Source organism: Pipra filicauda, unplaced genomic scaffold (assembly GCF_003945595.2).
Source record: "Pipra filicauda isolate LSUMZ 115617 unplaced genomic scaffold, ASM394559v2 scaffold115_size4368891_pilon, whole genome shotgun sequence".
Taxonomy (NCBI): domain Eukaryota; kingdom Metazoa; phylum Chordata; class Aves; order Passeriformes; family Pipridae; genus Pipra; species Pipra filicauda.
Genome location: NW_024103607.1, coordinates 2,943,209 through 2,964,011, shown reverse-complemented (window position 1 = coordinate 2,964,011; position 20,803 = coordinate 2,943,209). Strand labels below are relative to the sequence as shown.

The 20,803-nt window shown below is 40.4% G+C and overlaps 1 protein-coding gene and 1 long non-coding RNA gene across 3 annotated transcripts in view; one reads left to right on the top strand and one right to left on the bottom strand.

Annotated features, from left to right (window-relative positions):
- The window catches only part of COL4A2 (collagen type IV alpha 2 chain), a 144,676-nt gene that overhangs the window by 7,420 nt on the left and 116,453 nt on the right, over positions 1 to 20,803 (top strand). The gene's annotated exons all lie outside the window — the stretch shown is intronic.
- On the bottom strand, positions 16,785 to 20,034 carry LOC113999784. Its single transcript, XR_005564841.1, has 2 exons — positions 19,949 to 20,034; positions 16,785 to 17,967 (listed from the first exon to the last, which is right to left on the bottom strand). It is a non-coding gene; the product is annotated as an uncharacterized LOC113999784 (long non-coding RNA).

The window sequence follows — 20,803 nt, the reverse complement described above, 5'->3', positions numbered from 1 at the left end:
CAAGGCCCAGCATTCAGCCCAAGCTCATGAGCTGCAGGCTGGCCAAGGGGGAAGCCCCACTTCTCACAGCCCTTTTCCCACACAACTCATTTCACACCCCTCTGAGAGCACAGCTGCACCAGGAGCTGGCCCTGCGCCCGGTGGCCAGACCTGGGGCTCCCCTGGGGTGGGCTGGGGGAGCAGGCCTGATGCAGAGGCAGCCAACAGGTCCCAGTACAGCCCAGCTGGCTGTGGACAGGCCGGGGAGCTGGAAAAGCAGATGTGTAAGTTTAAAATTCAGTGGCAATTTTAGGGAAATTACCATGTTTTAGGAGGGTTGGGACAGAATTTTAAAATTGACCAGAGCCTTCTGTGTAAATTGAAAGAGCAGCACTATTTAGCACCTCTCTCCTAGCAGAGTTCCTTAAAAAAGGGACTTTTTGTTAAGAAAACCCCCTGACGTTCACCACAAATTTACTAACAAGTTCTATTTTTATTTTAGACACAGGAGATCAGAAGAACATTTAGATCGTATCAGTTACCAAGGATGCACGCTTACTGGGATATTTCAGGCATCCTATTTATTTGTAAATGATCCCAACCTTTATTTTGAAGTAGCTTTCTGAAGTTAGCAAGTGAAGATCATTCAGAGAAATAGGGCTTGGCTTATTTTTGGCAGGTCTTAGCTGCAGATCCTACCCACACCTCTTCTCAGCACTGGTTGATAGAACCAAGTGATAGATTTTTTTATTCCAACTATATTTTTCCTTTATACTTCACCAGGCTTTTAATGGTTCTTTGCTGGCCAGAATTACTTGCCTGTATAATCAGGCTGTATATAAAAAGCAAAAACTGGGCAAAGTGAAGTATTTTGGATACAGCACATACCCTTCTGTTTGTCCTATTCTCTTTTGTTTTCCTTGTTTTTTGTTTGTGTCATTACTGAACAACTGCCTGCCTCAAGTTTAAGTCATGTCCCAAAGCACAACTCTGAGCTTGTGAATTTTTACATCTGATGGAGCTCCTGGATCTTGCATACCACCCATTGTTGCCTGAGCAGGGTGTCTGCCTTTCTGCCCATCCTCTGGAGGCTGCAGCTCCTGGCTTGGCAGGAAGCTGACCTCTTTGCCTCATGTTCCGTGCCCCCCCCCTTTCAGGCTTGGAAACAAACCTGCTGGTCATCAGGGGTAAAAAGAAAAGAAAAAGGAAAAAGAACAAAAAAAGGCATCTGTACAAATTGACAGTTCGCTGCCTGTACCGTATGAGTCTCCGTTCTCGGGTCCTGCCCATGCTTGCTGCGCCTTGCATCTCTGGGGAGCAGAATCAGCTCTTAAGGTAGAAACAAGAAACTGGGAAAGCTTTGCAGGCTTTCCCTGTCACAGTCGTGCGTGCCTTGCTCTCAGCACAGCTTGGCTCCTGCTGCTCTAGCTGTGAAATCCCCAGGCATGCTACAAAGAGATGAGGAAAGGCATTTTTACGTTCGAGCTCCAGCCTTGCTGACCCCGTGTAATTGATGTTCAGACACCTGGTCGGAGTCTCACAGCATCCCCAACAGATGTACAGAGACCCTGGAGAGCAACTCCAGGAGGAGTGGAGCTGCTCACCAAGGCTGCCGGCGTGTCCTGGGCTGAGCCGCGGCAAAGGGAGTGGGCAGAAAGGAATGCCGCTCCCTTGCAGGGCTGGGAATAGCCGCTGGGGCCACAGAGCATGGGAAGCCTGCATATCTCCCCAAGCCAGCAGCCAGAGAAACAGTCTGCTGGAAACAGCCCAAGCGTCTCTGCATGAAACTTAAAAAATCTTAAGTCACACTAGCTGGAAGAAGGAAGTGAAATGGGGAAATTTAAGCATTTTCTTTGCTGTGTGGGGCTAAGGCCAGGTTTTTGCCAGGTGCTTTGCAGGTTTGTGGTAAGAATAAGTGTAAAAGAGTAAGTGCAAAGCTTCCCAAATCTTCTGTCCTCTGTATGTGCCCAAGAGGTAGCCAGCACATCTGTTATGTCTTAACTTGCGAAAGCCCACAGGCTACTTCCTCTCTGGCTGCGTCCCTTATAGTAAACCACAGAGTCCCAGGTGTATTCTCTGCCTTGTGGTCAGTTGGCACAGTTTGTCCATGTCCGTAATGGTAACAGCCTCCTTAATTTCCAAAACAGGATGGCTCCTTAGAGACTGCCTGTGTTCCTTGCATTATGTTGACTCCTGCACCATGGCCAAAACTGTCTGTGCAAGCAGAGCAAGTGAAAACTTCCTAGCCCAAACAACAGGGATTCATTAGACATTTCTGACAACAAAATGGTATGGATGGTCAAGCTGCGGGGCACAGGGCTGCTTAGTACATCAATATAGACATGGAGCATATGTGCTTCAGGCTGTGACATTGGCTGGCTGGAAGTCGGGGCCCACTCTCATTTCTCACATGCATCAGTGTATTGGATGGTTTTGCCTGAGTAAGGATGGAATAAAAGAACTGAGCAGCACTGTCACTCATTTGAATAGGAAATTTGTGCCAAAGAAGACCAAAACCCCTCCCGATCATTTTGTTTTAAGTTTTATGTGATGATTCATGGCATTAGCATGTTGGTATCTACATCATGTAAGTAAAATAAGAGACAAAAATAAGCATGTAAGTAGGTGTAAATGGCAACAGGTCACAAATCAAATTGCAAAAACTATTTACTACTGCTGTTTACTACAGGCCTCAGTGTTAGGAAAAATAGTCCTTCCCAAAGAAAGGACAGTGACTAGAGCATGTAGACATTGGCTTATGTTGGTACCTTACATTGCAACACCTCAACTGCACTTTGATCTGCCCTTGGAGAGTGTCAACGCTGCAGTGCATCTTCTTCAATTGCCCCACTCTCCAGAGAGATTTTCCATCTACATGGAATGGTCAGATGAGGGGAATGGCAAAAATATGCTCTTTTACCTTATAGTTTTAGGATAAAGTCAAGGATAGGTGAGTAATAGAAGGTAGTAATGGAAGGTAGGGGGGTTTAATTGTCCTCATTTAATGCAAGCTGGAGTTTATCAGTTTTCAGTCACACAATGCCAGCTTCCAGTCTAGATTTCTTTCTTTTCTATTCCAGTCCTTTCCTATGACAAGTTTTTATTCCTTTGGTGAATCACAGCCTTGCTGCCTTATCTATTAAACTATTAATACTGCCTTAAAAAAAAAAAACATGTCTACCACAAAATTGTCTGCGTAGCTTTTGCCTCAGTCTTAGAGAAGAAGGAGAGGACATTTTGGGACTCTATCCTTTCAGTGACCCAGGGACTAAAGGGGTCAGTACCGCTTTCTTCTGACTAAATAGACTTAGACTCAAAGAGAGTGAAATATGGTACTATTTCCACACATCAAACTATCTATACCTGAATCTCTTCCAAGGAATGATTATTTAAATAAACTTATATGGCTGATGGACTGGGAAAAACCCAGAAAAAAATATTTTCTCTTTGACATTTATTTCCTTTTGAGAATTTATGTCATCAAATTGAGATCCAAATATGTTATGCCATCCATCCAGTGCATGCAATGCTAACATTTATCTGATTGTTTTTCTGTGTAAGAGGGGAAACTTTAAACTCTTCATGTTGTTACTTGTTCATCATAACTGTGTTTGTGTCTTCAAGGGGATAAGATAGTAACCATTCCTTAAGAAAATGTTACCTCTGCTTTCACAACTCTAATCTCTTGTGTGAGGTTTGTATTGTCCCTTAGGGACACGGTATCACACAGAGTCACCAGTGAGTAGACGGGTGATTATTAAGGTAGCTTGAGTCTGGTTCATAAATCATAATGAAGATTGGGACTGTAGTCTTGAATTTGTCTGAGTAAGGAATCCTGTGAGCCCTACAGCAACATGCTTGCATAATCCTGTGCTGCTTTATGCTTTGAACCAACTGGTCTGTTGTTTTTTTCCCAAGGAAAAACATACAGTAGTTAATATGACCAAATCATGGGCAGCCAGAAGCATCATACTGGCATGTTGGGAGCTCTTTGTGTATAGAATCCAGTTGCCATGAGGTGGATTCCAGTATTGCCAGCTGCTTTACTGGAACTATACCATCTCAAATTAGGGATGATGTAATTTTTGCTACTTCTTCAAGGTATTTAATTTTCATTCAGCGTCATTTCCACATTAGTCATGTATCATTCCCTGTCATCCACGAAGTCAGTAACATGTGTAAACAGGAGAGAGGAACTGAAGTACAGTCATCATGCGTTATGAATGAGAGGTAGACCGAGATCCGCCCTGGACACGTGTTCTTAGCCTCGAGGCTACTAATCTTTCATTAGGCTTTAAAAAAATGTTCCATTGAGACAAGGACACCTAACTTCATAAAATGGCATGATTAATTTGGGGAGATTAAAGCTCATCCTTCTCAGGAGATAAAGGGATATGAAAATGCACTTACCGAGTAGTTTCAGTACTTACCCTGCAGACATAGTTTGTAGAGAGATTACAGTGCTGCATGCAGGTAATGGGCAACCCCAGAGTAATCCATTCATCCATGCTAAAATGTCAACTCTCCAAGCCCATTTATGTACATACAGAAAAAAACAGGATTTTTTTCTTTAAAGAAGGACTGTCATCTCAAGATGCCTTGCTATTTGGAGCTCTTCCGTAAATAAGAATTTACTGTTTTCTTTGAGCAAAGTTCTACTCTTTAGTAGCTGAGAAGCAAGGCCTGGGACCATTCTGTTGTCTTTTTGTGGTCAGACTAACCTGAAGTTTTATGAGTATTGAGGCCATGTTGCTCAGAACACAGCTGCGTTGGGCAGGACACGTCTCAAGGATGAAGCACCACCGCCTCCCTAAGATTGTGCTCTATGGTGAACTTGCCACCGGCTGCCGCGAGAGGAGCCCCAAAGAGAAGATACAAGGACTCCCTGAAACAACATCTCAGCCTTGGCCATATCGATGACCATCATTGGTCTACTCTGGCCTCCAATCGGGAGATCTGGAGACACACCATCTATAACGCTGCCGATGTGTTTGAGAATGCACGCAGGATCACTCTCGAGGAGAAAAGACAACGTAGAAAGAACCGTGTCTTGTTGATACCACCTAAGGAGTCTTTCTGCTGTGCGAGATAGATGTGTCTATCTCGCATTGGCCTTTTTAGCCACCAGCGCACTTGTAGCAAATGTGGATAGAGTCCTTCCCAAATCTTTGTTCATGAAGCCTAGCCATGATGACCAGAAGTTGTTTGAACTGCAGAAATTTTGCTGTTTAATCTCAGAATTTCTGCTGTATCTTCCTACTTCCAAGTTTTCCTACTGTAAAAAGTGAGTACTGTTTTCCTATGACATAGGAAAATGGCGAATTAAAATAAAGGAGTCAAGGTTATTGCTTTCTCTTTTTTGTTGTTTTTGGATGAAAGACCAACTCAGTTTTGCCTTAGCTTCAAGAAATGTCCTCTTTTTTTGGCATTTCAAAACCGAATGTAATTTTAAATAGTCTGATTAGCCTCTGCAGGGACTCTAGTTGGTAATGTCAGCTGTCCCTTGCATCTTTCAAATGAACAATGTACACAAAGACTGTGCTCCAGAGCAGGAAAGACTTCTAACCTTTTGATCTGATGATCTGTTCCCAAAATCTCTGCATGTCCAAAATCAGCAAGACAAATACCAGAAAAGCTGGAGACCTGAGGAAAGGGAAAGCTCCAGCATTTCACAAACAGAAGAAAAGAGCAGCTCCCTGAGGGGTCCAGCTGCAGCACAGAGCTCAAAAACGAACCTGTGAGAGACAGGCTAGCTACTGTGAACTCATGTAGCTCTCCTCATTCAAGCATGAGTGTCAGACTGTCCATCAACCTCTACAACAGCAGAGCCACACAGAGTCTCTTAAAATCTGTCAGTCTTACCGTACCTAAAAGCGGCCTAAAAGAGAGATGAGGACAGACTTTTTATAAGGACAAAGCGGGATGGCTTTAAACTGAAAGAAGATAGGTTTAGATTAGACATTGGGAAGAAATTCTTTACTATGAGAGTGGTGAGCCACTGGAACGGGTTGCCCAGAGAAATTGTGAATGTCCCATCCCTGGAAGTGTTCAAGGCCAGGCTGGATGGGGGTTTGAGCAACCTGGTCCAGTGGAACGTATTTCTGCCCATGTCAGGGGTGTTGGAACTAGATAGTCTTTAAGATCCCTTCCAACCCAACATATTCTATGGTACTATGAAAATGTAACCCCAATATGAGATCCATAGTTGACTAACTGGGGAGCACAAGCAAGCCATGACTTGCTGCCTGTCTATCCCTGTGATGCTGCTCTTACTGGAGCTGTGGTGAGGAGTGCCCCAGTCTGCATGATGCAGAATGTGTGCACTGCCTGGCCAAGCATATGGACAAGAGGGAGCTCATTCTCCTTTTTGGCATCTAAGCAGGCTGTTAACCATTTTCTCCTTATCATTCAGTATACACATCTATGCCACAGTTGTATTACATTAACTGTAGCATGTCTCAGCTTCAAAAATAACAGAGAAGAAATGTATCCTTGCACACTTAGAGTAGCATGTTGTTGCCTCCCAAGTTCCATTACTACAGGTTACTGAGCTGGCTACCTTGCTAAAATGAAAGTTACTTTCAGGAAGCTATGTGTTTTTGCAACTAGAACTTTCCTAATGAATTAATCTAGATTTTACAAATGCACTGCAACCCATGCTATTCAGGCCAGATACAGTAGCAAAGTGGCTGACTTGAAACTCACTTTTTGAATCTCTGTGCTGTATCGCTATGTGCTGCATTAGACATGCCCCAAAAAGTCACATGTTTCCAAAGGGTATATTCAGCATGATTTGTAAAGACTTAGCAGTGTGAGATCTTGGTATATTATCGCATGGATTCTGTCTAATTACTAAGGACATGTGACCAGTTGCTTTAAGTCTAAATAACTAAAGCTGAAAAACACAATACTTTCCCAGCTTTATTGTTTTGTAATGATTAACTACAATGTTATGAGAGCCATTTCATGCCACCAGCTTTTAAGCAGAACAGCATGATGTCTTCAACAGAAAATTCTAATTTAAATTTGTGCTATCAATTGGTCTAATGTTTACAGTCAGTTCTTAAAGTGAGATTCCAGCATATTTTATAAATCCCCTTTAAATCAATGAATTTGAGCACACTTCGGTTCAGGCTGTAAGCATTTGACCTCTTCTGTTGGTTGCTGGGAGATGCAACAGAACACAATAGGATTGACTGGATTTAGCGTTCAGGGTAACAATTAATAGAAAATTCTCCCCATATGTGCTGACACTGAGGTTTCATGTTAATCTTTACTAAACTTCTGCTTTACAAGCCTCCCTCAGGTAATAATGAGTGACTTAACATTGCATACATCTTGTGGCTTTCCTGGTTTTGTAGTTGTATGTCATATCTCTTTGTATGAGCTGAGAAATATTTTACCTCCTTTAAGGAGGTTCAAGTTTAATTTCTAAGAACCAGAAGTTGAGAACGGAGTCCTGGAAGAATGAGTCAGAATATGTCCCCGGACTGGTTACCTACATTTGTTATCAACCAGTGAATTTATATCTGGGGTTTGCCTTAAATAACAATCATGCAAGCAGAGAGCCAGGAATTTTATTCATTAGAGTCCTATGACACTCCACCACATTACACTTTCTTGTGTAATTCTTACAGCACTAAACTGTTAGGTCTTTCATCTCTCATCTGCAGTATCAGTTTGATAGAGGAAGTGTCCTCTATCTAGAGGAGTGTCCTCCTCTATCAGTTTGATAGAGGACACTTGATTCATGTGGTGTATCGGTGTAAAGAAAAACACAGAATGTATAAAACAAGACTAATATTTATAAAGTAGGCTGTGAGAATTTCCTGAGTTTAATTCATGTTTGAATTACAGTGCCAGTTCTGGAGAAACATCCCATCTGTATTTTTTGTTTTTCTGATTCCTGGGAGTCTATCACAGCTCTTACTAAGTTGTTCCAAGAGTTGATTACTCTAAGAATAAACATACACAGATTGATTTGATCACATTGATCTAACTTTAAAATCAGTCTCTGAGCTTTTGTTTTATCTTTGTGAGATAAATGAAAGAGCTCAACTTTACTAGTTTCATTATGTAGATACTTTATATATCTAGGTGACTTGTAGCATTTAACTCATTTTGGTGCATTACATGAAGCTGGGAGAATAGCATGTCCATGAGGTTGGCTACTGTCGCTGATGACAATGGTATCTGGTGAAACAATTGTTTTAAACCCCTATTCTCACTTTCTTCTTATGAGGCTACCTAGATTAGCCTCCTGTAATTTGTCACTAAGGGAGCCTTTCCGTCAAGTCTTTGACCATTTCCTAGACTTTTCTCCAAGTCCTTTTCCATTCATACTTGAAATTGTCAGTCACAACCGGACCAAGCCATTATTCTTAACGAAGAAAACTGCATAACCTCCTTGTTTCTATTTGGTACTACTGAGTTCATATCGTCAAATGTTGTATTGTCTGTTTTCACTGAAGATACATTGTGTTGATTTTGTTGGATGGGAATTTCCTACCTGATTCATAATCAGCATGTCACGGAACATCAAGTCAAAGAGTGATACAGCGAAATTGTTATCTTTGTTACTCCATAAGAACAGTTTCAAGAATAGATTTTTCTCGTAGTTCATAGGTGTTACTTAATTGTATAATACTGCAAGTGAATATAAGTAATTTGCAAAGTTCAGCAAATCAGAAAAAAGAACTAGTTTTTAAATCACAGCCAATCAAGGAAAAATAACCTTTCCTTTCTCATTTCTTGCATATCTTCCATAAAACCCATGGACCAGGTTATCCTGTCAGTGATGCAGTGCAGTTTCTATGGGGATGGTTTTTGGATTTTGCAGATGTAAGTGAAAGGCAAATATGGCCCTTTACATATGTTGGTATGCAAAAAGCATCAGAAGCCTTCAGGATAATTGCAAAAGTGTTTCCTTTTTTTTTTGTCATCCACCCATGATGCCATCTAAATTTTATGTTCCTTGGCTGCTAGCTGTTAGCCTCATTAACCTTACTTGATAGAGCGTTCCAACATTTATGATTCTCATGTGAAAAATGTTTCCTGACGGCTGGAATTTGTTTTTCTTTAATTTTTACCTTTGCCCTCTTGTCCTATTATGCATTCTAGGCTGAAAATAGTAACTTGAGATTGGTGTGCCTACTCCTTACAGTGTAATGAATTCCAGTTAATTCTCTTGCCTTTTCTTCCCTTAAGATAGTCATGGTGATTTAAAATTAATTAACTAACAATCCTACTTATTTTCACTTAGGTCTCTTGTGTTTTTACGTATAGTAATAATTCGTCTGTGAAAGGAAATGAGGAAATTGAGATATGTATCATTCATCAGTTGGCCTATTTCCACAAATGCAAAGTTACCCTGATGTTGTTAACTTCATTGTCTTATTTGGTATGTGGAGTAGGGCCAACATGATGTTCCTGTAGGCAGTATAACTTGACATTTGTAAGGTTAAAATTTCATCAGTCAATGCGATTTTGCTCTACCAAGTGGCAAAATCCCAATTCTTAAATCTAAATCCATTTCACATAGCTGTGATGATCATTGTCTAATTTGCAGTCATGGGAAATAGGAATTTAATCCCTGTTCACAAATAAAAGGGTTTTTTCCCCTTTTGGAGGTCATACAGAGACTCCTGTATACTTACATTCTGCACTGATAGCCACAGATCTTCCTGTCCACCACAGGTCAGCACTACAATTACCATCACAAAGGCAGTGTGTTTTTATTACATTTTCTTTATAATTTTGACCTTATAGAATGGTTGGATGTAGGTCTGTTAAGGACTACTAATACAAATTAGGATTGGTCAATAGTGCAGCATCTTTTCTTTATAAGGATGTGGATTCATTTGAAATTGTAGGTGCTTTTGGGACAGAGTGCATTGTATTCCAGGAAGCCTGCAATATTATCTTAAGACTAATCAGAAAAGATATAACATTATTTCAATTAACTTCAGGATTATGTTAAGTTCTTTAAATTAAGCTGGTCTAGATCTTGGTGGCTTATTTCTTTTCTTTCTATTGTTTACTTTGTTGTTTCCTAATACAGGTTTCACAGGGTGAAGAGAGAAACTGTGATACTTGATACTTAGGAAAAGAGCTCATTCCATTGACAAACAGAATTATTTACAATTGTTCCAAACAATTCTCCCCAAGTAGACTTTCTAATTAAGTTTATAAAGGGTGACAGTGGGAATACAAAGAGGAGATCGTATGTTACCTAACTGGGGTGTTTGGGATAAAATAATGCAAAGATACAATCATAGTGTACTTAGAAAGTGCAGCTGTTCTTGGACTGAAAGGATGAAATTATGGTTACCATCCACTGGCAAGTTTTATGTTGTTAAGTCCATCTCTCTGGATACAATTGCTTTTAGGTTGTTTCTTTTTTCAAGTTTACAGTTTTCCAAATGAAGAGTTTGTTTGATGGCCTCTGTCTTATAAAAATATCATGCATCATAGTATTTCCATCTTTGAAAATGGCTATTTCATCATATATTGAAATATATACACCTTTGTCTGAACTCGTGAAGAAACACACAGTAAAAGCAGTTTTGGCTTTACTGTCTATTAAGAAACCTATTCAAAACAGTCCACCTTTTCGCTGAGGTATTTTATGGAAAGTTATCTTGCCTGGGACAAAGTTGGTGGATTAAATAAACTGAAAGTTTTTTCTATCTGTACAATCCTGTATAATGCGTGTCATTCATCCTACGTGGAAAAATTATCACTTCTATGAATTTCTTTAATTATATACTAAAACCTCACAAAATTTACTATCTTTCAAAGTCTCCTTTTAGGGAAAGTAATTGGGTTTTTTTCAGTCTATTAAAAAACTCCATGCAGATAGATAATTGCAAATTTCTACTTTTGCAAAAATGACCAAAAGTCACACTTTTGCTGGAAAGAAGGTTATACTACCAGAAATAAGTGTTTACTGAGTCAAGCATTCCAGTACCAGGTTCTTCTGGGAGGCATTCTAAGAAAGAGAAGGAAGCCTTCCCTGAAGTACTACAAATTCAATGATTATGATACAATAATAGGATTCTTGAAACTCCATTTTAGAAACTTTTTTCACTTAAGAGAGTAAAATGCATCTTCTGAAGTAGGTTGAGATGTTATGAGGCATGCATTTCTAATTTGCATTTCTTTTCATACTTGAATTCATGCCACACATCCATCACTCCTTTTGCTAGCTGCTAATCCTTTTGCTGGCTGCTAATCCAAGATCTCTCCACAAAAGTCGAATCCAAGATTTCTCCTCAAAAAGTGAACTCTGTACTTGAAAATTTTGTTTCCTACTTGCTGATGTAAATTGTTGACTTTATAAACTTATTAATACAAGGTTTTTCCCTTCATAATGGTCCATGTACTGCTGAGAGTAAATGTCTAATTTGAGATGCTTCAGAGAAGTCAGGTTTTTAAAAGGTTCGACTTCCTTCAGCAAGTGTTAGCCATGGGCAGGCTCTGCAGTAGGTCTAGGCTGGCTGCTTGGGAGAAGGTACCTGCCAGGCACAGCTGAGCCTCTTGTGTGGTGGATGGGTGTCTAGACAGGCAAAACGGCTGGACCTCGTTGTCCTCTGGAGATGTTTTTGTCTCTTCCCTGGTTGCACAGGCAGCAATGATTGTCCAACAGACCCTTCTAAAGTGTTTCAGCAGCAGACCTGATCTTCCAGGTATCCATAGCCTCTTGTCATTTAGAAAACATTGCTGGCTTGTGCATGTTAACATGGTCTCGAGTCTTTGCCTCTGAGCATGTTAAATTCCCAGGCACTTATTTATTGCTGTGAGGCTTTCATTTGTTATGACCCTGCAGGGCACAGCTTAGCTGTGTTTCATTGCAATCACATGCCAGTAACAAGAAGCATCTTCCACCTTCTCAAATCCATCTCTGAGGAAAAGCTGCTGCCAACAGCTATTAGTGTCTGCCACAGCCTCTCCTGAGGCAATTTTGCCTCAACTGTTGGCTAATGCCAGGGGACAGGGAGATAGGGGTTCCCCAAAGGATATGTGACACCCACAGTGATTTGGGGTCAAGTGTAGGATCGAGCATGCCTGCTGAAGTGAAGTGCACGCGTGTTTGCTACCTGACTCAGCACCTCAATCAACAGGGAAGCAGAGAAGTGCCTTTACACAAAGAGACACTTGGGAGGATAAGTACAATGTGGTTCTTTTAATAATTTTTAAGTCCGAGTGCATCTCAACATGGTGGGTTTTTTGCTAAAGAAAGATCAGGAGAAAAGAAGAAAGAAATCTAGTTAAAAAAAAAACACTGAGAAAATGAATTATAAAAAAGCAGCAACAGGAGGAATAATAGTGCTTTGTTTACTCTTTCCCTTTGAGCTTTGTGGACATATAATAGATTTCCACTTCTTGGTCCTACTTTCTATTTTTTCCTCCCTTGCCCTCTGTCTTGCTTCATTTTTCCCTGTGACCATTAGCACTGTGGGAACCTACCACCCACAGTGTCCTTTCATTGCCTCTCCAAAGAGGCCTGAGAGTGCAGCCACCCTGCACAGACTAACCTGGACTCGAAGGGCAGTGTGATGTTGTAGCCTGAAGCCAGCTGCTGTTTGTATAGCAACATGACATTGCAGGAAAAGGCTTCGGTCATGCTCAATTTTGCTTCTGGTATTGCAAAAGCAGCACATCAGTGGTGGAGCTGTGCAGATTGGATGGAACTAATTATATTAAATTGTTCTGTTACAACTTTTTTAAGAGTGTTGCATGTAGAAGTGGGGGCTTTTTGACAAGAAGTTGATTCATATGAGGCTTCATGGAGCATTTATTTTTTATATTTAAGAGTTCAGGTCTCCTTCTTCCATGAGAAAAATGAGAGAAGGAAATCTTTACCAAAGTCCCTGTAGAATTTCCTCCCAATTTCTTCAAGTGTTTTCCTTTCTCTGCCTGAAAGAAACAAGCTGCACAGATAGCATAAAATGTGCAGAGAACTGAACTCCATCTTCCTCCCTGACTGACTGTGTCCCCTGTGAGTATCATTAGTAGTTTAATTAAGAAGGATCATAGAAACATTAAGGTTGGAAAAGGTCTTTTAGATCATCAAGTCCAACTGTCAACCTAGCTCTGCCACCATGTTTATCATTAAACCGTGTCCTCCTCTGTAGGATAGAAGCTTTCTGTTTTAAAACTCCAGCCTTTCACTCTTAGTTTCCAGTTGTATGAGAGGCAATTCCTTTTCCCGGATACTGTATTTTGCAGATACCTGGCAAGTGCTCCTAAAATCTGGTACTAAAGACTGGTGAATAACTTATCAAGGTTTTTTATGATTTGAAGGTATATGACGGAATACTCATGCTTCCCAGAATTCAGTCCAGCTTGTTTTCCTTGGTCTAAGATTTTACTGAGACCACCAGAACACTCCTGGTCAGGGCAGGTAATTATCTTCTTTCGTCACTAATGATGACAACTGGGTTCCTAGTGTTACAACACTGTTACTGAATTTACCTGGTGGGGCTTCATCATACTTTTAATGAACATTAGTTAAAAACATCTGCTAGACAAATTCCTCTGGAAAATTCCATTTACAGCAAGTATAGAGATAAGAGATAAGTTTAAAGCTACTTTGCATACTTCTGCTTAAAAAAAAGCAGCAGCACAGAAGTTAGTGACTTTTTTAGTGCAATCAGGAGATTCAGAGTGGCAATTAAATGATATTTCTTTTTTTCTTTTTAATGTGTTCCTTGAGATTTTAGGTTTACTAATTCTGTTTCCTGCAAGTCATCACATTTTTTTTTCTCCAACTTAGTCTTGCTCTTACAACTACCTCATCTTTATGATGGTTATAACACGTTATATTCTAAATTATCTGCTTTATTGACCCCACACGTGGGTCTCAGGACTAGCACTGATGAACATTTTCCCTTCATGGGCGGACACAGGAACTCCAGATCTCTAATACCAAAACTCAACCCGCAGACAGGTTACTTTGGCCTCTTGTGACTTGGACTGTGTTAAGGATCCAAGTATTTGAGACTGTTGTTTTTCAGTTCATTTTCTTTTTACTGCAGTCTCTTGTGTGCTTCCCAGGCCATATTTTATGAAATAGCTGTATAGGCACAGTGATTTAAAGTGGAATGTGTGTACTGGCCAGAGGTGGTGGCCTCCAGCTGTGCTCACTTGAGTCTCCATCTGCATGTAGGCAAAATCAGAAGCACCCATTTCTACTGCTGCCTGCAAGCACAATGTACCTACAAAGAAGCCTCTAGGATATCTGCAGCTCCAACTAAGGAAGCTGGAGCTAGGGTCTTATGGGAGCAAGCGCATGTAACAGGAAGGTGAAAGAAGTGATTGCACAGGTCTGAATTTCTGAATTCAAGCTCGTTTGTAAGTGCGAAGAATAGATGCACACACTTGTGAAGGCAAGAGTTGTTGCCGTCATTCGAGTAAGTCTGGGAACCCTATGTAATATTGCTTCAGCGCTGAAGTTCAGTTTCTCTCAGTTCAATAGCTCCTCTTCTTTTTTTCTTTTTTTTTACTTCTTTTTTTTCTTTTTTTTTTCATTAGGATATAACTCAGCTCCCTGTTTCTTAACTACAACTCTTCTTCCATCTACCTGTCAACAGTTAGAGATGTAGGAAAACAGGAAGAATGGAGGAAACCATTCTTCTCATTATTTAATTAGAAAAAAAATTCTCAGAAACCTTTCTGCAGTCTTTGTTTTTCTAATTTTAGAATACGCTACACTTACAGAAAAGACATTTAACTTTGCTATTTTTGAGAAATGGAGGAAAGTGATGTTATGTCCTTATGTACCCCTTGTGTCTGCTTACATTTATCAAGTAAACAATGACAAATATGCTAACTTGTTTTGTCATAACAAGATAAGTGGTAATGGTGCTGTTCTCTAGGCCAGGCAACCCACAATTATTTGATATTCAGCCACTCTGGAAAGTTCATTTTGCTGCCAGCTGTTCACCAAGGATCAGTCACAAAAAAACGCAGAGATTTGGGAGCTCTCAGCAGTATTTGTTCTTTTGCAAATGAACAAGCAAGTGAAGAATGTTCTTCTTTTCTGCTCTGCTAACCAGGAGCCTGTTTCGCATGCTGCTTGTAGTACCTTCTGTTTTCCTCACGCAGTAGTATTGCTGTGTCCCAAAGAAAGGGAAGCATTAAATGCCAGGAGAAAAAAACTTCAGTGCAGGAAAGGACTTTAGTGAAACTAAACACAAATCCTCCATGAAAGGAGGAAAGGCTGTAGCCTCAATGAGATCAGATGGCAAAGTGATACCGTTCCATTGGTGTTCCTCTGCTTTTGACTAACAATCTGATGCAGAAGATTGTGCTACAGCAGTAACATCTGCAGGCTCCAATTGTACTTGGCAGACAGCTGGAACAGACTTGCTGGTCTTCATAGCCTGCAGTCTTGTCAGTCCAACCTGCAGCCTTACCAGTTTTCCCGAGCAAAGCGGAGCTGGGCAACAACCTCCCTGAAGTGGAGGAGTCTCAGAGCACAGGCACCTTGGGTGTGTATGGAGGCATGGAAAAGAAGTTGCCTGACCTTTCTATTGCTACTATTTTCCTGAAGGTGTGGACAACCTTTATTCTAAAAGAAAGGAAGCCATGTTACAAAGGTACTTAATAAATTTCACGAACAAGTATCTGAAAAACATTCTTCCTATTCAGAAGAAATGAATAAAGTGATTTGTCATTTTGATACCGAAATTTTCTACAATTCCTATTTACATTGAAAGTATGGTGCATTCATGTAGCTTTTTTGGACCTGACTCTATAGACCTAAAACATGTATCGAAGTTGGGAAAATCTTTCTTTGTAATCAAGTTCATATTTTTGTTTGAATAATAAAAAAAATCTTAACACTTTTATGTGTTTTGATACTGTTATTGGTCTCCTATCACACAGAATTAATTTTTGCTATTTTTGGACCCAAGGATTTCGGAAAAAAACAGTAGCAGAAAGCATACAAAGGCACTATATTGAACTTTCAGCCTATGAATTACTAGAAGTAGCATAAAGTGCTATTAAAAAAAACAGCAAAATAAAAGTGTTTGGTCTTGATCGGTTCCTCAGTTTGCAGCAAGAGATATTTAGGTAGGAAGGACACCTGCCCTACAGCAAGCAAATGCAAAGTACATGCCCTGAATCATGCCACAAAATACATGCTACAGGTGCTATGTTATGGAAACAGTTTCCGTAGAGAATTAAAAATAGTGACTGATGGGATAACATGGTTTCAGCACAGCAAATTAGGAATAATTAACGCTTTTGGAGCACTATAGAAATATGGGCAAAGAGGATGTTTTTTCAAAGCTGGATCCAGGCAGTAGACATGGGACGAGGAGCATTGGGATGGTGGGAGTCAGTAACAATTCGGCTCACAGACTCTTCAATTCCAGTGGCACATCAAACACTCTTTGCCCAGTTTTCTGAAAACTATCCCAGAAGCATCCTTGGTTATCTTTTGAAAAGTCCTGGAATCAGGATGCAGATGGTATGAAAAACATTGCCAATGTCTTTCCTATATGATAAATATTTTGTTAGTGTGTTCAGCACTTGGACAAATGGATGGTTCTAATGTTGGAGGCCAAGGAAGTTTTATTATGGAAAAGCAGAAAATTCTGCATGTTTTCACACCTAGCTCTCCAAAAAGAATGAATTCCTCAAAAATTTCTATTTTCCCTGGAGTTCATTTGCACAAATGAAAATAGAGAAATGATGTTTTAAAAAGCAACCTATCTGAATTAATACAGAGAATAAATTAACATAGTTTGTGTGATCTCTCTCAAAACCAAGAACTCAGTCAAAAACATGTAATATCTAAGCATATACTTGAATAATTTTATGGTATATAATATTTACAAGTAAGCTTGTTATTATGAAGTAGTCGACAATGTTGCATTGTGCCAACTCAGTTGCATCCTTTTAGTCACCTAGCTAACTTAAGAGTCTATTTAAGCAATCTTTAGCCAGATCTGCAATCCTACCATCAGTGGATTACATATATACATTTTGCTGACAAAAGCCTCCATTATGCATAAAGCTAGAAAGTCAAAACCTGTGCTGTTCCCACTTTGTATTTTTTATTCATATAGGCACTCTGCTGGCAGCAGTGTGATTTGACAGTGTAATTGCAATAGCATCCTTTCCTGGCTGAGCTATCCAGGTGATAAATTACACTTCATCACATCCATCTATGTACGAGATGATAGCTATGCTTGTTGATTTGATACCTGCTTGTATGCATTGGTTCTTTAGAGGTCTGTATCTGCTGAGATCATTCAGGTAGACTGACGTCTACCCCAGCAGGAAATTCAGTGTAAGAGAAACCTCTCTGGCACGAAGCAGTATAGGTCAGAATCAATTTTAGCTCTCCTTACCAAAGAAAAACAACCCATCCTGCAGAGTCAAACATACTGCACCAGTCTGAGCCTCCACCCAGAAATCTGGCAATCTAAATTATGCTCTCTTATTGAGCAGTACTTCCCTCCACAGGAACAATGAATCAAACTGAAGGGCATAAATAAATAAATCTTTACACTTCCCTGTTCTTTCTACCTCCCAATTAATCGTACGTCATTTTGGAAAACCTAAGTAATCCACTGCTATCACAGACTATGTTTGCAGCATCACGCTGTCCTCCAGGAACTGGGGGTGACGGCTGTGGTGGCTTCCTGTTTCCACCGTGCCCCCACACTCCACAGGAGCAGGGTGCCCAGGTCGCTCAGGTCACCTGCTCTAGTCCTAATCCCCGCATGTGTTCTGCCGCCCTGAGCTCAGCCACTGGTTTTGCCGTTAGTCGCTGCTACTGCTGCCGCTGTGAGCTTTGCCTGCTGTGCTGGCAGCCAGCTTCCTGACTACTCCCTTCTCTGGTCTCTCCAGCTACTGCACAGCCAGCCCTGCCGTGTTTCTGGTCCTTTACAGAAAGGGCAGCGGTGCAGGCATCCACGCAGAGCCCCAGCCACGCAGAACAGTCTTACTGAATTAAGTCTTTTTTCTTTCCTAAGGGAAGAAAAAAAGAAGAAATAATCTGCTTGGAATCTTTTTCCCCACATAGACACATTTTTCCACTTCTCGGGACCAGAGCAGTTTATTAGGACCGCTATTTACCCCAGGATAGTTACCGAATTTTTTGCAAATGTGTTTTCTACAATTTTTAACTTAGTGGTTTTTAACACAAAGGTCCAAAATGCTGGAAAATAAATGTTCAATTAAACCTGATAAAGCCTGGTTCGTTGTTCCCTTCCCTCTCTAGCAGATGCCAAGAGATGATGTTTTTTTTCTAGGCTGTGGAGATCTGTCATTGTCCACAGCAGTTCTTGGGAAAGGGCTGCTTTTCAGACCATCTGCTGTCACAGGGGAAACTGGCTGATTTTGTCCAAGCTGCTGTTGCTGCATGAAGAGTTTTGAGTTGTGAAATGCCTGGTTAGCACTTCCATGACAGGAGTTTCTAAAGTTACTGGGTTTCGAGTTGTCATGCTAGGCTCTCTCTACACAAGGTCCAGGGGTGAGGAATTATCACCAAACAGATCAAGTTTCTAGCCTGAAAGGAAGTTCTGAATTTACTGCAGAAGGCCTGCTGGTACAGGATTTCTGGTACCATTTCACAGAGCATCAAATAGTCCTGATAAGCTTCAGATAAGTACTCTACATTTTGGGTGCTTATCTTTAACTCCCAATCTTTTGAAGTTTGCCCCTCACGCATTTCAAATCTGTGTCCTTTAAACAGAGTTTGTTCTAAATGATATAATTAAAATTTCTTTGTGTCTTCTTAGAGAACCCATATGTTCATTCTTGGTCCCCAGAGGGAAGACTAAATTAACCCTGCTGTCATTTCTTGAAGTATTACCAAATGACATTATTTACACTAGATTTAGCCATAAGACTCTACTTCCAGGGCAGTGTGTCCTGGAATAGTGCAAAAGGATGTTTTCCTTTCTTTTCAGTCTTTGAGGCATGAATAACGTAGATGCATTTTTCCTTTAGGATCTCAGAGGACAATCGCTACTGACAAGTTTGTAGGCCAAAATAATGCAAAGATATTTATTTAAATGTCTTTTCAAAAGGGCAAAGGATAGCAGATCAAAGATATTTTCACCAAAAGTTTTCTTTATCAGTGGAGGTTCTCTGGCTCTTCATTACCTACAGCATTCTTGTCCCCACCACAACCAACCACCCCACCCTTCTTCTGATACGTAGGCAGCAGTTCCTTCCAATGCTCTGAAACATAGAGGTCTCTCTGTCTTTTCTCTGATTTCCTTCCTTCAAATTCTCCCTTCATATCTCAGTGATGTAAAACAGCCAAGATAAGAAATAGCTGTCTCTTCCCAGGAGGAGACTGACGGATGTGCAATTCAGAAGAACAATCCCCTTTTTCCTACTGCCTTCCTGGAATGGGGGATGATGGGGGTTGGAGGGGAAGTGAGAAGTAAGTTAACATCCCTTTTGCCAGCTGTGCCAGCTACTATGAGCAAAATAGACACAGCAAAGCATGTCAGCATTGTACTGCTCTCCCCCTGAAAGAATAGAATTGTTAAAAAAAGATAAGATAGGGAACAGGGGTGACCAACAACTTGTATGTTTGGTCAATATAGAAACCCAAACAACATAGCGTAGTGCATCCTATTGCTTTTAGCATCTGGCATAACTGTTGTCTTTGGTCATGTAAGTCATGTTTCATCTAGGTCCCCTGTTACTAGAAAAGGATGACAGGAGAGTTGGTCTTACCACTATGGGGTAATAGTTACATTTGTTGTGGTTTTGTACAAAGACTGTCATATTGGGGTTTGGGTCTATAAGAGTTAAAGAAGTAAATTTGTGTGGAGGATGAGAGTTTTGCTATTGTGAGATTTTTGAGAGTGGCTTTTTTGCATGATTTTTATATTATTGCTGTGGCTTAATGAGGAAAACACAAAAACTAATGTTTTCTTAGTTATCGAAATATAATAAAAGCAGCAGAAGCAGAAAAATCTTTCTCACTTACCTTGGGATCCTAGTTCACATTGTAGCAGGAATTCACAGCCAAGAACATCACATTTTATTATGGTAATGAAGTTCTCCAGTATGCAACAGGAGTTTCTGTAATTAAGGAATGCGATTGGATTTAATGGGACGACTGAGTTCAGACCAACTGGCTATTTGCATTAGAAGATTTTTTTTGAATGAATAAGAAGAAGCAGGGCACTGAAATGTCACAAGAATTTCTTGGAAATTTGTTACTATAGATACCCTTTCTCAGTGAATTGGAGAAGGGAATTCCATGAGGGCTTTATTATTACCATACTAAGATCTTAAAGGATTCTTTTCATCATGACCATTTTCCCAGTATCTTGCCTACTGCATCAGTGGTGACCTAAACTTCAAAATCTAGCTTGTGTGTAATAAAGAAGCACGGGAACACCAGTAGGAACAAGCACTCTCCTAAGATACTAAAGCCAGTGTTCTTTATAACAGTGGGCAGCAGAAATCAGTAATGCCACAAAATAGGAGTTAATGTTAGTGTGACTGTAATCTACTTTAGGGAGTTATCCACATTATCTGGTGACCTAGTGTTGTACAGAGAGAAGGAAAGAACATATGTATGTATGCATAAGGAAGGTAATGGGCAGCACTCATTAAAGTCTGGGGAAACCGAAATATTATGCTTGGGTTATCAGAAATAAGAACAGCAGAATAAATGTTCTTAATGGACTGTGTGAACAGTTAGCACCATGAAAACTGAGAACTGTAGAGAAATTGTCCAACTGTGCTAAAAGATTGTACTTGAGCAGTGAAATTGAAATTGAAACAAAGTTAGCAGCTGATCTGGGATCTCTCGCTACGAGAAGCAGTTGCCTGA